The sequence below is a fragment of the Sphaeramia orbicularis genome, chromosome 24 (genome assembly GCF_902148855.1).
Source record: "Sphaeramia orbicularis chromosome 24, fSphaOr1.1, whole genome shotgun sequence".
NCBI lineage: Eukaryota > Metazoa > Chordata > Actinopteri > Kurtiformes > Apogonidae > Sphaeramia > Sphaeramia orbicularis.
Window position 1 is genome coordinate 9,446,736 of NC_043979.1, and position 18,050 is coordinate 9,464,785.

Sequence of the window (18,050 nt, forward strand, 5' to 3'; positions counted from 1 at the left end):
AATGACTTAATTCTTTACTACTAACTCCACTATAATCCATTTTAAATGACCCAAGCACAGAAAGTATTACATCATGGGATGCTTGTACCATTAACGTTGCTAGGCTTGTGAATGCATTTAAGTCTGATTGTAGTGATTCTTTGTTCAGTTAGTCCACTTTGACTTGCAGGAGTTTGTGTAATGTGTTTTCCGGCTTCCACTGAGTACATAAGGTCAAGACTTCACATCAGTTTGGACAGTGAAGATTTACAGTAACTCTGTGAGCTCCAATACAATGTGCAATGTGTGTGAATGTAGACACTCACCGTACACTAAATGTAGTTTTACAGAGATGCTTTACTGAAGTAATGACAGTGCTAGAGAGTAGAGTGCTACAGATCTTCTATGGCATTATGGGAAGTCTAAAATATTTGTGGATCATTACAACGCTGAAATAAGACACACTGAGGTAATTAAAAAAAAAAAAACAACACTTAAAGTTGTTACTGATCTACATTGCAGTTAGGAGAATATGCACCATCAATGAGTAGATTTTTTTTCAGATTACTTTTAGTAACTGTCTAAATATTTTTGAAATATTCAATCAAAATAAGTTTTAGTCAAATAACAATAACAAAACCCAATACAGTACATAAGCCATCCACAAATCTAGTGAAACATAGGGTAAAGCCAGTATAGTCTAGTTCCAACTTGCCTACATTTTACAAAAGGTGACAAAAATTGTATACTGTAATTCTTCCACAGATCACTATTAAGTGTGAGAAATGACAAGTGAAATACAAGAGGAAATGAAGAGCAGGAGGGAAAATAAAAGCAAGAAGATGACAGGAAAGAATCTGAGAGTCCAAGGAGGTAAACAAGTGAGGTGAGAAAAAGATGAGAAGACACGGTGATGAAACCGGAGACGGGGTGTGGGTGTATGTGCAGGGGGTGGATGTAGACAGCAGGGTAGTAGTACAACAGGGTCATGCCCTTGATTGTGTAACCACTGCCCTCCACACCATGAGGCCTGGGGCGAAATTGACTAGAACCACAGCGTTGTGATCACATTGAGAGAACAGATGGGTCTACACAGTTCTAGAGAACAAGTGAAGCATGTCAACACACTGACATAGCATGGGAAACCCAGTGTGGCACCATGACAGAGCTGTGATAAAACAATTACTCTGGCTAAAGAATTCCTTATATAGACCAAGCTGCTTTTACAACCATATTCTGAGTTTATATATAAACATGACTGTTTTAGAAACCAGTATGGTGGCCATTTAGCTCTACCGGATTTCTAAACCATTCTTAGAGGGTACTGCTGACACATGATGGCTGCTCTGAAGTGGATCCCTGTCTCATGTGTTGTTAGTTTGTTTCAGCTTAAACTGAGTGCAAAGTGAGGTCCCCAAACCCTGTTGTTATTATACTATTGACATTTGGTCCAGTTTGGTCTCATTTCATATCGCAGTTTTGAGGGCCCACTAAAGACCTTTGCATGCCAAGTCATGACATCATCATCTAGGTAGGCCGAATCTCTCTATTGTCTACTGACACTGATTGGTTTGTAGACAATTGTGTGGACAGTCAATACCATATTAAATATTTCAGCTCATTTTTATGTGATTCTTGAAGTCTCCCATGTGTTATTTACTCATTTACATTTTCCCTCTTCCACTTCTTTGTCTTCTTTTGTCTAATGGCTTGTAATTGCTTGTACTCTTACCTTCCAGTTTTGTTTTCACAAACATTTTTGCTTCAGCTTTTTTCCCCTTGTGCTTCTGAAGTATGCTAAAGAATGACTAAAAGCATTTTAAAATGTTTAGTGACCTTTTTTTTGGACAAATCTCATTTAAGCAAAGAACAAATTTGTGTCCCTGTGACAACTTTTGACCACAACTGCATATGGTCTAAATGTCCAATGTAAAAATATGTTTTCACAGTAGAAACAAACTGAACCATAGAACCATCTGTCTTCTTTGGACAAAAGTTCAGTTGCTTGGTCCATGGTCTGGGGGTGGTTTCGCGTCTGCAATTTCAGCTCTGATCAAACTGAAAAGTCGTAAAATATAGATGAAACAACTTGGGTATGAAAGCTCCCTTAGTTTCAGTGCCTAGAAAATAGCAATTTGTTCTAGAAAGATGGCAGGTTTTCAAAATAAGGAAAAAAGAATCACATTGAAATAATATCAATTAGGCAGCCTAGTTTCGAAGTACACTATATTGCCAAAAGTATTTGCTCATCTGCCTTGACTCACATATGAATTTAAGTGGCATCCCACTTCTAGTCTATGGGGTTCAATATGACGTCGGTCCACTCTTTGCAGCTATAACAGCTTCAACTCTTCTGGGAAGGCTGTCCACAAGGTTTAGGAGTGTGTTCATGGGAATTTGGACCATTCTTCCAGAAGCGCATTTGTGAGGTCACACACTGATGTTGGACGAGAAGGCCTGGCTCTCAGTCTCAGTCCCAAAGGTGTTCTATGGGGTTGAGGTCAGGACTCTGCGCAGGCCAGTCAAGTTCATCCACACCAGACTCTGTCATCCATGTCTTTATGGACCTTGCTTTGTGCACTGGTGCACAGTCATGTTGGAAGAGGAAGGGGCCAGCTCTAAACTGTTCCCACAAAGTTAGGAGCATGGAATTGTCCAAAATGTCTTGGTATGCTGAAGCATTCACAGGTCCTTTCACTGGAACTAAGGGGCCAAGCCCAGCTCCTGAAAAACAACCCCACACCATAGTCCCCCCTCCACCAAACTTTACACTTGGCACAATGCGGTCTGACAAGTATCGTTCTCCTGGCAACCGCCAAATCCAGACCCGTCCATCAGATTGCCAGATGGAGAAGCGCGATTGGTCACTCCAGAGAAGGCGCCTCCACTGCTCTAGAGTCCAGTGGCTGCGTGCTTTACACCACTGCATCCGGCGCTTTGCATTGCACTTGGTGATGTATGGCTTGGATGCAGCTGCTCAGCCATGGAAACCCATTCCACGAAGCTCTCTGTGCACTGTTCTTGAACTAATCTGAAGGCCACATGAAGTTTGGAGGTCTGTAGCGATTGACTCTGCAGAAAGTTGGTGACCTCTTCACACTATGCACCTCAGCATCTGCTGACCCTGCTCTGTCAGTTTACGTGGTCTACCACTTCATGGCTGAGTTGCCATCGTTCCCAAACACTTCCACTTTCTTATAATACAGCTGACAGCTGACTGTGGAATATTTAGGAGCGAGGAAATTTCATGACTGGATTTGTTGCACAGGTGGCATCCTATCACAGTTCCACGCTGGAATTCACTGAGCTCCTGAGGGCGACCCATTCTTTCACAAATGTTTGTAAAAGCAGTCTGCATGCCTAAGTGCTTGATTTTATACACCTGTGGCCATGGAAGTGATTGGAACACCTGATTCTGATTATTTGGATGGGTGAGCAAATACTTTTGGCAATATAGTGTATGTCCAACCCACCCACAGAGGGAGCAACTACCTCCCTTTTCAGAAACAAAATCAGTAAGCATGTCTGATTGTTGATACATGACAGTGTGAAAAGGAATAAAAGATACCACATATTTTGATCAAATGTATAAAATCACAAAGTCTAGTCAAGCCTGGTCCTAGATTGCTAAATTGCTATACAAGAAATGTCTGACTAAATAGAGCTTCTTAAGTGGGATAGGCCCTTCCAACTCAATATTTTGTCACATCCTTCCTGTCGCTTGCTATTGGTGCCTTCCATAACAAGTATCATTTACCAAAGTAACCTGCCGTTATGCATGTTCCCAGCTGGCTAACATCTTAGTGGTTAGCTCTCCAGTTACATTAGATGCACACTGGTTAAAATCACAGAGATAGCAGACTCACCCTGTCCATTTGTGTAGTAGATCCACTTCTCTTTGACCTGGGCTGGGGGAGCAGCCGGTTTCTTCTGAATCGCCTTCTCCATGATGCTGCTGGGGTCTTGCATTGGGCCCTTTTTCAGTACCCGGGAGCTCCTCTTTACACTGCATACAACGATCACCACCAGCACCAACAGGAGTAGCAGCACGATCATCCAGGGGAGGTGCTCGTTGATGTCAAAGTGATTATGGGTGCTGGGCCTTGGGGACCCTCTTCGAGTGGGCCTGTAGTAGCTGGAGATTCCACTCCCACTCCCCTGTCCAGCTACTTTGCCCATTCCCATCCCAACCCTGACTGTCTCAGTACCCTCCAACCCCTCCATCACTCTCTTGTTGGAGCCTGGTATAGGGTCCAAATTTTGTTGCTTGTGCTGTTGCTCAAGGTCCATCAATTGCTTAGGAGCTGGGGATGGCGAAGTCCGTGGGTGATCATGATTCGATAAAGTGGACGTTGGGTCATGGCTCAGAAACACACCATCATATTGGTAGACTTTGTCCTCTAGGTTTCTCTTCAGCTGAATGGCTGCTGACTGTCTATACATACCTGTGTGTCAGAGACAGAGCAATAGCAATATGAGAGAGGAGAGGGAATGCAGGGTATGATAGTGCAGAGGTAAAAGAAGAGAAACAGCAGAGAGAGCAGGACAGGGAATTAAATTTCCTTACTCAAGGGATCTGCTTAACCCACACAATGAAAACAGAAGGCATCACAGGAGGGAATCCTAACACTTTAATCCATGCAAGCAATCTGGCACACCAGCCGAAGAAGGAACAAGGTCTCACTCCTGTTCTTATTCTTGCTGATGTCCTCCAGCCCTTGGTATAAGTGTGTTCAAGCGCATACTTTAAGTTACCATTTATTTGGACACCAAACCCAATATTAGTGAAGAATTAGCTTGTGAGTGTGGAAAATTCTGAATCCCAACCCTAATCCCCTAACACTTTCACAATTCACCACTTTCAAAGAAGTTTCAGAATTAGGGTTAGAATTGTGAGACCAAAATGCATTTATCAGACTTCATTTGAAATGAAATGTCTTTTATTTTCTGAGACTGTCCTGTGGCTAAAACTCAACCCTGCTGACCAGCCTCAGGAGGTTGCGACCCTGCTGATGGAGGGTTGTGACAGACCCAAGTCATCACTGCCGCATTGTTGCATTTTCCCAGTTGCCAAATACCTCAGTGTTGTGATGACTTTCATTTCATTGGTATTGCATTGCGGCGTTGGGTTGGAGAAGTAAGTGCATCTCTAGTGAGATCAACCACAAACATGATTCCTTCACGATCTAATCTGTAGCATTTAATTAATTCACTGTCATCCAGTGTTTGGAGAATATCCCTCCTGCCTCTTCCATCGGCCATTTTGTTCTTTGCTTAGGGAACTCCTAAGCCCCTTAAAAGTCCTCTTCCCTGCTCTTAACAGATCTTACTTCAGGAGCTCTCTTAAGGGCTAGGATTCTTTAGGAATAGCTTTTATCTTTACTAGGATCTACTCTTCATTTTTACGGAAAATTCTACGAAAACATCATGATTCTAGGAATTTTCTTAGAATTTGGCCACTAGGAGCAACTCTTTGCACTAAGAATCTTTAGGAATACGGGCCTTGTTGTGTAATAGTATAGGGTTAGTGTTAAGCTTAATGTGTTTCAATTGTATATTTACTCAACTGACTTGGAACAACAAGACACGTAATCTCCCTCTCCTCCAAAGTCCCAGCTGGTGTCTACCTTTTACTCTAAAATCAGATAAACTTGGTGCCTGCACACTGATGAAGCTTAGGCGAGGACAAATGCTAATTTGACTTTGGCTGCAAGAATAGTAATAATTAAAAAAAAAAAAAAAAACTGAATAAAGAGGGGAATGTGAATGGGTTACCAATTAAAATCAAAACAAATCTCTGTAATTTGTTAAAATGGGGAAAAAAGCAATTATAAGATTATCAGAGTTTTGGACACAATTAACAGCAGAGATTTGAAACACTGGAGCGAACTGAAATAGTCAGTCCATTGGCAAGTCATTAGCCTCCAATTGATCATTACTAACACCTTGGAGTTGTTCAATAGTGGCTAATGGGATTGTTACATAATGGTATGGGATCATAAATGGGCTGTTGAATGGTTTAGGCTTGTCATCTGGATAGTTTTAATCCCTCTCATCCTCCAATCAGCAGACAGGTACAAAGGTGCATATCTAATCCACCAAATTAGAGCTGACATGACTAAAAGAAAAACACTCTTAACATGCTCATTCAGCTCTGTGGAGTGACACAGAAGACAGTATGATATGTTTTGTACAATGCCACCCCATCCAGACAAAGTCAATATCACAAAGTGGTAGGACGTTTTGTGGAAGAATTGTGTAGAATATTTAAGTACAGCAAAAAGTATTGAAAGGGAACTTAGGCTTTTTTTTTTTTTTTTTTTTTTTATAAAAAGAGAAATAAAATTGTCTATCATGTTTTTCTTTACAAAAGTTCTGTCTTTTTTTTTAATAAGTTATTTGACTTTGTCTTAAGATATTTAAGTTAAACCTAGGCAGTAACATTATAAAACAATGTTTTGTTAAAATCCCAGCTAAGAAATTAAACAGTTTTTCTTGTTTTAAGACTATGACCACTTGTAGTACTTGACAGTTTAGGAAAATTTAAAGAGTCAGTATTAAACATTGGTGTATGCTTGTGTGAAGTTTGTGTTGGGAGTCTGGGTTGTGGTGATAGTGGTTGTGTATTGATGTTGGCTGATTCCATCACTAAGATAACATTAAATAATGTTGGAAACTGTTGCACTGGTAAAGGAGCAGAAGAGTGGGACTGCAAGAATTTGCAACCAAGAGAATGATTTTTTCATTAAAAAAACAACCCCAGACCTCTACATAGTAACTGGTGTACAGTCTGTTATCATGCATAAAAGCAACACAGACTGGAATAATGTAGGACATTAAGTTAGGTGACATCAGTAGTAAACAGCACAGAACACAGAACAGAGTCTTCAACACAGAATCTTCTCTACAGTACAAAAACATGTGAATGAACCTTTAAATCTGTCTTAAATAAGGCTATGTTCACACTGCAGGTAAATGTGGCCCAAATCAGATTTTTTTGCTCAGATGTGACCTGTATACGATCTGTTAAAGACAGTTTGAACAGCACAAATCTGATTTTTTTCAAATCCAACCCAGGCCACTTTCATATGTGATTCTAAATCCGATATGTATCCTATATTTTGCAACTTCTCTTTGAACAGCCAGGTCACATTTATCCGACCTTTACATCATTGAAATGCCACAAACAGTACAATTCTGCGTCCCAGGATGAGAAGTGGCAGGAAAAACACAATTACTTCTGTGAAGATAGTGCATGCTTGCATGATCGCATATTACGTCAGGACCTCTTTTGCGCATGTGGGTCACTTCAGGGTCACATTCAATTCATACTCAAAACTGAGAGAAGTTGCGTGTAATGTGTAATATGAACAACCACACACACAAAAAAAAAAATCAGATTTCACCAAAAATTCCGAATTGTGCATTAAGACCTGCTGTCTGAACCTAGCTTAACTGTTGATTTTGTTGCTTGTAATACGGACAACCTGGTTCAGTGTTGGTACTTATTCCCCATTAGATCCTGTTAGATCTATCATTAGACATTTGTCCTGGTTTTAAGAAATCTAGCCAAGTACAATTGCTTACCTTATTGGCAGATTTTTTGCTTAATATAACACAATTTGTTATTGTTATTTTCCCTGGTATCAGCCATTGAAAAGCCTAATACAAGTGGCTGGTAGGGTGTCATATCTGTGCAGTGGACTTGTAATCGAACAGCCCTGTTACACTGAAGACCTGCTGATGACAAGCTTCTTAGTTTTTTTTACATTATGTGGTGACTCTTATCTCCAGTATAGCTCCATATACTGTACTAGTAAACTAGAGAGTAAAACTAAAAATTAGTTAGTTTGCAGTTTCTCACATTCCTCCTCTCACTTTCCACACATGGCTGTTTTCTTTTTGTATTTCAATTGCCCTGTCACTGTCTTTTCACATAATGGTAATATCACTGTGTATTTTCCATCTATGACAACGAAACCTGGTCTTCAAAGATATATATGGCACACCTACAATAGTGTGACCCCATTTTGTGTTTTTTTTAAAGTCTATACTTTTATTTTATTACGTTCTTTTATTAATGTTTACATTTTGCTGCAAAGTGGAATGCTTAACCTTGTCCGGTGATGGTGCTGTTTCGGGGCACTGGCAGTGTGGATGACAGGGGTTTACAGTAGGAGCTATGAGGTAGGAACTATTCTTCTAGCCCAGTTTCCTCTGGGGTACTATCGTGACACACCGTCCCCTGTCCTCAGACGCATTCTGGAAGAAGAACAGCGAGTGAAGTTTCCTCAATGTTCCGTTTGTTCTATTTCATTCAGGTCAGTAAGAGCAGTGGGTGTAGTCTAGTTTATTCTAAAGGGTATACTCAGATTTTTAACCTCCCAGCGTCATACACCCCCGTCCTAGAGCAACAGCTACACCGCAGCACCTCCCAGAGCAGCAGCCACTCCAAAACAGCTCTACACAAGAACCACCGCGCTCATTAACTCATTAAGTATGCATCCACACATAATTGAGATCATGAAAGCCTGGTTATGTATTATCTAAATGTAAATGTATTGTAAGCAACACAAGATGTATAACAGTCATTAACAGCTGGACAAGACAAATAAGATTCAAATAAAGAAGTATGCTCCTCAGATGTAGACATCCTTTTCTCTGTAAGGATGCCAGTTGATTTTGTTGCACCGCAGATAGCACAACTTGGAGGTAAACAAAAACATCAGTAATTAACATTATAATATAAGTGGTCCTTTTTGTATCTATATTAGCATTAAAACCTGCTGAACAGGGCCAAAACCTATTAACCCATAAAGACCCGGTGCTACTTTTATGTCAGTTCTCAAATCACATTTTCTCTATATCTAACCTTTCCTAAGTGATTTATCACCATTAATTTATAATATTATCTTCTATATTTTGTATTTTATCAGTGCAAATCAGGTATTTTCCAATATTTAATTTACTGATCATGTAGATGTTCATAAAAGCTCAGATTAAAGTTGATGGTTATTATATCAAAACAGAGAAAACTGAAGAAAAAGTAACTTTTTCAGTAAAATATATCATTAACTGAACATAAAACAAGTGTCTCCATCCAATGTCATGGTTTTACTAGTGAATCAGTGCTGTCAAAGATGATAGTATCTCCATAGTAACTACGGAGCCTCTGAACATCCAAATGGGTCATATCTGATGACCATGAAAAGATGAATAACTGTATTTTACACCAATTATTTACATGTATTTATAGGATTAATGTATCAACAGCTATTAAACAGTTTAGATCAGTAGATGGTTAGGTCGGTGATGGATATTTGGGTCTTTATAGGTTAATGAACTTTTTACAATATTCAGCCATGGCTATGAATAATAGACAAACGGAAGCGAAAATTCCACTCTTTCAATAGCTCGAATTATGTAACTATATCTAACCTATCAGTTAGTCATTTAACATGGTGTACATGGTGTCTTAATTAATGGCCCTTTAAGATGACAATGAATTCATTTTATTTTGATTACCAATTTTATGAATGAACTATACTAACATTTGAATACAGCATTAACTTTGTACATTTAAATTGTTTCTATCAGCTTTAAATGCTGTCTAGTATTTAGCTAACTTTCCATTTCTCTACTCTAAGGATGCCTGTTTTTAAATTCCCCCTTATGACTCTCTACAAGGCTGTTCAGGTCCAGTTCTCATTTACAATGCACACACACGCACACATACAGAGCAGCAGCAGCCGCACCTCCTTCATTTCAACCAAACCACCAGTTAGCTAGTTTTAGATATAATTCAATGTGCCTATCGCCTGCTGTAACAATAGCGGTTACTGTACGATGTAGCATCAGCAGGCCCCCCTTCCCTACCATCAGGTAAAGCTGCTGTGTATGGCCCTATACTGGATTCTTCAGTAAAGAGAGCGCAGATACAGGAAGCAAATGTGTAAAACTGTTGGACCAATTCAAGTTGCTGACTCGTGCCCACCATACACATTCACTAATTCCTTATTAGTTCACGTCGGGTCCACGTCACACCTGACAGAGGCCCCTGTGATCCAAAAGTGTCCGCTTCGTAACAGAGTAGGCAAATTTATGAGCAAGGAAGTGAAAGTATGTCATAAAACCATGCTGATGCATATCTTTGCACAATTTTCAGAGGTTATACGGAAATTTGGGACCTATTCTAGTCGGTATACAGCGTATACCTGCGTATCACGTAGACTACATCACTGAGTAAGAGTGTTAACATTTGTAATAATTAGGGATGCACCAATACGACTTTTTTCCAGACCGAGTACGAGTACAAGTACTTACATTTGAGTACTTGCCAATACCGAGTACTGATACGAGTAATAATCCCATTACAGTTCTTAGTTCCATTTTGAATGTGCTTTATTGTTGTTGTCCTTAGTCTGGAACAAGGTGCTGCTACTAGGGCTGGGTAAAAAAAATCAATTTAATCGATCTTAGATCGATCTCATTTTAATTTTGCGTAATCGATTAATAGTGGATGAGATTGATTTTTCAGAGCAGGGCCGGGAGTACGCGGAACCGCAGGTGGCTCCGTCTTGCAAACCCCTGGGGAAGACTTGGTCTCGCTCGCGATGGCTCTGGCGTGGAAAAGACGCAGAAGAAGGGTGGGGAAAACCCCTCCCAGCTCAAACTCAAACCCACAGTGTGAAGGAACTAGCCGCCCGGCAAGTCATGGAAGCCAGTCTTTCTTGGAATAATAACTTGGATCCATACTATCACTTATTTTCATTCCCTTAGGCTGAGTATAGAGTTAGAGGAATAGTAAAGCAACAATGTCTGACCACAATGTTTCTGTCCCGTTCATTATTTAAGAGCACATTCAGCAATTTACTGCTGAAATGTCATATTTATTTCCTTTCTAATATCAATATTGATACCAGTATTGATGTGTTGCATGACTGCGGTACTCAAATAATCAGGTTACAACTCAAAATTGTACTTTGGTATCACTAAATTACTCTGAATCAATCAACTAATACTGAATCGAATCAATATTGAATCGAATCGAATCGTGATTAATCGATTGAGAACCTTATGAATCAAAATCGAATCGATCATGGAAATTGGCCATGATACCCAGTCCTAGCTGCTACTGACATTTAATGTGTTGGAATGAGCGTTTCTCAATTAATCCACCAGGGGGCGCCACTCTTAATTAGCCATACTGGATGAATACCACGAAGAAGAGTAAAGTTTTTTGAGAAGAAGAAGAAGAAAGTCAGTAATAACAAACATGGAGACAACAGAGGTAACACTACTGTGATACTAATATTGCAGCATTTTCGCTGGTAAGGTTTAAAAGCTTAGCTTCAGGAGGTAGAGAAAAGATAAATGAGCGATATGTTTCATTTTCACTTCCGCTGGCGGCGGTCCGCACTGCTCCGTACCCCCGGCCGAGGGTAGTAGTCATAAATCTGTCAGTAGTTTTTCTCTAACTCACACAATCACTCTTTGAACAGATCCTCTACCTCCACAGTTACTGGTGGTATTCTCCGTCTGGGTGCGCATCCGCCAGCACCTGGAAACGATGGAATGTACGCAGAGGACGGACAGAACGCTCCATCCGTATCTCTGTGTCTTTAACATTACTTGCAGTCAGCGTTACTTCTATCACCGTCATTTATTTTGAAAAATCTCCACACTCTTTACACTCCCCACACATTATTTCACCACCGCGTACCTGCTGCACTTAACTGTGAATGTCACATGGCCGTAAGTGGTATTGATGCATTTGTATCGGATGTCTTTTACGAGTACAAATACGAGTACGAATTCGAGTACACAAACTGAGTATCAGAGCTGATGCCTGACACTGGTATCGGATCGGTGCATCCCTAGTAATAATCCACGCCCTTAGAGTGGGCTTTAATAGATGAGTTTCAATGTTTACTAACAGCAGTGATGCGCACGCAACTCGGAGGCAAAACACCAGTACCAGCTACCAGCCAACTCACATACACCTCCAGGCTCTCCCCCGGAACTTGTGAACGAGCGAATATGTTAGCTCTAAAACTGTCCATTAACTGTTTCTGTCCAAAAGCCGATCCCATCTTCTCTTTCACGGCTGCATAATTTGACTTGACCGCATCGGAAAGGCTGTCCCATAGTAGAAAAGCAGACTTGCACAGACGGGTGTGCAGCAGAGGTTGCGCTAGACATTTTTATTGTCCGTCATTTTGACGGACAGGGTCATAACTTTCCGTCACAACATATTATTATCCGTCATTTCAAATTTTTATTTTTTAATGATAATGAGATATATTTAGTAGTATTTAATGTTCAAAAACATCTCAGTGATGCAGCAGCTGTAGTTGCTGCTGGCTGATAAACCAACAAGATATCTCGACTCGCATAATTATATACGCCTCTTTTAATTGGTGTGTTATCTGTAGACATTATAAGCTTTCCTTAAGTATGTCCATGAACTGAGGGTTAGGGTTCAGGTTCTGTGAACCACAGATCTGGGCACAAACTGACGTGCCATAACACATGAAAGGTAGAAAATGTGTACATATAACACCAAATGCCATAAGAACTGGCGTATAACTTGCTTGTCCGTCATCCTTCACCACATCAGTCCCTCTTTTTTCTCCACGTTTATCAGTGCCATCACATTTACTGGGCTTTTAAAATAACTATGGAGACTCGGCTGTCTTCACATTTTGCACTAGCAAAGTAGCATCTAATTTAGGCTAAAGTCAGCTAAACAATTATTACCCTCAGTATTTTAATCTGTCAAAATGATGGATGGCCTTCAAAATTTTCCGTCATTTAAAAAAAAATCTGTCAATGGCAGAATATTTTCGGTTAAGGTGACCTCTGTATGGTAGATCTCCAGTACTTACCAGATCTGAAGTGTGCACTGCACAAACCAGCATTCTTAATTACCTCCTCAGACCAGTTCTCACGTCTTAATGCCTGCAACCATAACTTTCGCCAATTTTTCTGGAAGGGATGTTTGCCAGCAGGAATTCTGTAGAAGAATAAATCCTTCTGTGTGTTCTTTCTATTCAATTTTCAATTCAACTTTATTTGTATAGCCCAATATCACAACAAGGTTATCTCAAAGGGTTATCTCAAAGGGCTTTACAGAGGCAGTTGGAGTAAACAACAGTCAAATAAACAGCAAATAAACAGTTGTCTGTTCTGACAATCCACGGCACAGCAAGACAACAGCATTATTCACACTTGCAGTCAGTGTTTTGCTATGAACTCAGTGTGCTTTCTGCCTCCAAGGTGCGCGAGCAGCATATGTCCTACGTCATCATGAAACTGATCTATAATGTGTTGTTTTCTGTTGTATTTTAAGATCGTTTGTATTGTATTTGACCATTTAATGTGAATGCATGGTGTGAAAGTCTGAAATTAGCACACAGCAGCTGTCATGACCAATTATGTGGATTGGAACGTGGGGTGAAAGGGCTCCTGTACACAGGATGTATGTCAGTTTTGTTGTGTATTTGCATTTTGTGAGTTTTAGAGTTGAGAGATATGCACTTTGTCTGAAGTTTATTGTTGAAGGCACACATTTTATGTGGGTTGTATTTTGACCAAAGTATTTTTTTCTGATTAAGTTAATGTAGCACAAGCATTTCATTTCTACATTCCAGTAGCCTGTGATTGACACAGAAGGTTTAAGTAATTCATTTAATTCCAGTATTTAAAGAGTAAATTCATTTAAAGTCATAGTACACCTTAAAAATAGCAACATTAATATTACACTTAAAATAGTGGTGTTCCAAAGAGTGTTATACTGTTAATATATGCTTTATTGTTAAAGGTATTTTTGAATATATGTGAACAAAATGCAGAAAATGTAAGGGTAAAAGTGTATTGGTAATAAAAAGTTGTGATAAGATGCTGTTATGTTGTTAAAAGTTACTTGACAGCTGGTATGTGATTTTTGATTATTCTGTGATGAATAAATCCACAGATGTAGACACATTCGGGAAGAAGAACAGTGAGTGAAGTTTCCTCATTGCTCCATTTGTTCTATTTCATTCAGATATGGTCCACTCAGGACCAAACAGTAATTTTATTGAGGCTCTCAGCCCTCTGGGACCCGTAACATATAAATTGTCCAAAGTATGAAAAGGGAAAGCTCACATGCATTTCCACAGTCCATGCTCTTGGCCTAAGGTATATAACAGGCATCTTCTTGAAGTTTAAATCATGTTTTCAACAGATTCACAGTTTTTTTGCCTGCACTATATGAACATACAAATGTACTTTTAACATCTTTAATTTTATTAAAGATTAGAAAGTTTTATTGTCTGTTTGGAACACACATGAACTGCCTTATACATTGTGCTCTTATGGTGTGTGTCCATTTCTGTTACTTTTTTTCCCAGGTATTCTCATCTCCATCTCTTTTTCAAACCTGGTTCATATACATTAAATGAAGTGAGTGAAGTGAGTGAAAGAACATTCACAGCGGATTCTCTGTTTGGCTTGTAACGTTGCTAGGATATGTGATATAACTCCATAGCCTCCTTGAGTTTAACAAATCACATTAGACTAGACATAGTCAATAGGGGTAGGTTTTTAATCACAGCTGTCATTGTTGTGGTAAGTGGTTAAAGGCATTTTTACAACCCCTTCCCCATCCTCTGCTGACAGTAAAAAATACCAGGTATGAGTGTGTAACACCCCCTATACACCCACCCCCCAGTGTCCCTCTGGCTGAACAGACTGGTTCAGATTAACTAGCTGAGAGGCTATTGATCCCATGCCTACACAAACAGCTGTGACAGTATTATAGTCGGGGGGGGGGGTTTAGAGTACTGAAATATGGAGGGCTGATTCTGAGAAATGACCGGTTGACTGAGTAGAACAAGCCTGACGTATGAACAGCAACAGAGGAAAGGTGACAGAAGGATTTTTAAAAAGCAAAAGGGCAGACATTTCACATCCATGATTTATTCTGATAAAGGAGAGAAGTCTGGGAAAAGAGGAGGTTGATAAAGGATGACAGATATAGCCATAACTTCTCCTAAGCACAAACAGGAGCAGTTTGTTTCCATGCCTACAAATGTGCTTTCCTTTAGGAATCCCCATAGGGAAAAAGAAACATTCATTATTGATGTAATGATACCTTCTTCTACTAAAACAGCAATGGTACATTAAGAGGCGTAAGGTTGGATGCTGTATTATGTGGAAAGTGTTCAAACTAAATGGATATCAAACTAAGGCTTATAGTATCTCTCAAGGAAACTATGTACTTGATTAATGGCTGCATTGGGCAAAATAATAAAATTCCTTGAAGAAAGTTAAGGGACGAACTTTTTTAAAATCATTATTATTTGACTGTATAATTCATTAATTCAACCAACAATGTTTCTCAAATGATTAACTTACCTAACATTTCACTTGTGAGCAAAAAAGGTAACGTTATGGAATACAGAGCAGTCAACAGGCATACGATATCACAAAAGCTTATTGTTTATTAACTAATTTGATTTGGGCAAGAAATATCCATTTAGAAATTACTAATTGGAGATTAGTTTTTTCATAGAGGTTTGCGTAATCTTAAATCCAGAATTTTTTGGAATGTTTTGAAAAAAAAAAAGACTTTTTTTTTTTCTCCCTCTTGTCAAGTGTTATATATTGTATGACTGAGGCCCAAATGCACACACATTTATTTTCCATTTATTTACACATTTATTTTAATTTGGCTACACAGTTTCATTGCTGTTTACATCAATAACCCTGAATTGACAGAGATTAGTATTTAATCGTCTGTTTAATTTTCTCACTTTAAACCTGGTTTGGCAAAGCACTGATCAGTACTTATCACAGAATAATTCATCTTTGTTAGTGCAACTCACTCCTAAAATGTGGGCCAGGAGACAGGAAGCAATTAGCCAATGTTTGCTTCAAGACCAGAACTCTTACTTATAACTCTCAAGCTCATTAGGTTACACTACTATAACTAGTCTACTTCTAGTCTCAAACCATTTCTTTGAAAACCATAGGTAGGGGCAGCAACTTCCACACCTCACCTTTCTGTCCATGTCCAGACAATGCCAATGATGGAGGCGATGAAGGTTTGGTTCCTGTACTAGCACAGCCTGTGCTGCCATTGTTGAGTGAGATGATGATGAAGGGGAGATGGAGGCAGCAGAGGAAGGTCCACAGATATTATCTGTCTCCTTAGTTCCAGGTGTGAGCAACCCAGCCCCTGAGCTTGGCAATCTGTGTGACATCGGCACTTCAGCGCGCTTGACTCCACATCTGAGAAAGTCCCTTTGTTGCATGGCTTACAGCCCACATCCTTTGTGTCAGTGCCCCGCGTTTTCACCCTCGTCCCAGGAGGGCACAGCGAGTGGGGCTTACATTGTGTGCCACCATCCCCAGACAAGTAACTGTTTGGAGGACAGGTGCAAACAGCGTCCTGGGTGGATGTACAGGGTATTTTCTCAATAAAGCCTGCAGTACACGGGGCCTGACAGCGATGGCATTGCTCAACCCCATTCTCGCCCCTGGTGAAGGTACCTTCTGGGCAGGGGCTGCACTCCCTCACAGCTGTTGGAGAGCAGTGAACAGACACATAGGTGCCTGCTGGGCACTTGTCACAGACCAGCTGGGTGCCCAGGTCTGGATCAGTGTACTGATAACGGCGGGGAGAGAGGAGGGACTGGCCAGCAGGGTTGGTTGTGGACAAAACCCGGGCTGACACCACCACTGTACATAAGAGCTGCAAGGAGAAAAACATGTGGCAGTTAAAAAAAAAATATATCAAAAAAGGCCTTTCATATTGAAATACATAATAAATAGAAACAAAGTTAAAAGACTGAAGCTCTACTTGACATCACATAATAAAAATATGATGTGTGGTGCTCTCATTAGCTTTAGCATTAGGTCACTGAAATTCTTTCCATGAATATTTTCAGAAGGAACATGAACATTACACGGTGAAACAATACAATGATTGACTCTAACAGAGGTATTTTCTGAGGTTTTTCAGCACAAATAAAAATCAGTCATATTGTGCAATGACAGACCTGCTGTTTGTTTGTGTTTCTGGCCAATCTGAATTATATGAAATTATATAGTGAAAATGGTTGAAGAGAAGACCTATTCAATATTAGGAAAACGTTGGTTCAGTACTGTGATGAGGATTTGCAATAAATAAACTATCTAACCTTACATTCAGGCACATATTGAGTCTAGTAAATCTGAGCTATGCTCTCATCTGATTGGCCAAATGGCGGGAAAGCAATGTTAAAGCCTGGTTTAAATGGTTTATCATAGTCAACACTACCCTGGTCTTATAGATACATCCCAGCCCTAACATACACAGGCCAGCCAAAAAAGTCAAACACAATATTTTGTTGGGTTTGCCTTTGCTGTGATAAGGACAGAGGAAGTGTCACACTTATTCTGTCCAGAGGGTGCATTAACTTTTTGGCCAGATCTTAGTATTGATGATGGGGAGTCAGAGTGCGGCATAAAGTCTCCATCACATTCAAAGATTCTCAGTGGGGTTCACGTCTGGACTGTTTCATGCTCTGTGAACCACTCTGTCACAGTTTGAGTCTGATGAATCCTGATGTTGTTAACTTGAGATATGTCTTTCATCAGCACAGGAAAAATCCACCTGTGTTCAGACCGTTCATTCATTGTATTCAGGTTCAGATGACCTCATGTTTAATGCACACATAGCATTGCTGAACCAGACCTGACCAACTAACCAAACCGAAATCATAACACTGACCTTACAGGGTTGACCTGTAGGCACTGGGCATGATAGGTAATAATCCACCTTTCTTTGCCTTTCTTCTCACCCTGATGCACCCATCACTCTGGAACAGGGTCAATCTGGACTCATCAGACACATGACCCTTTTTCATTGAAACCAGTCCAATCTTTATCCTCAGAAAAATCAGTGACATGATCTCATTAGGAAATATATAAATAAATAAAAAAAAAACTAAAATAAATGTTGGTATTTTCTGCTGATCTGTACTATAAATAGTATTCCAAATATTGCAATAATTTTGATTATTTTTCAATTCAAATTTGTGGAA

At 39.8% G+C, this 18,050-nt stretch overlaps 1 pseudogene; it reads right to left on the reverse strand.

Annotated features, from left to right (window-relative positions):
* LOC115415603 (tumor necrosis factor receptor superfamily member 21-like) overlaps nt 1-18,050 on the reverse strand; it is a 51,869-nt pseudogene that overhangs the window by 20,365 nt on the left and 13,454 nt on the right.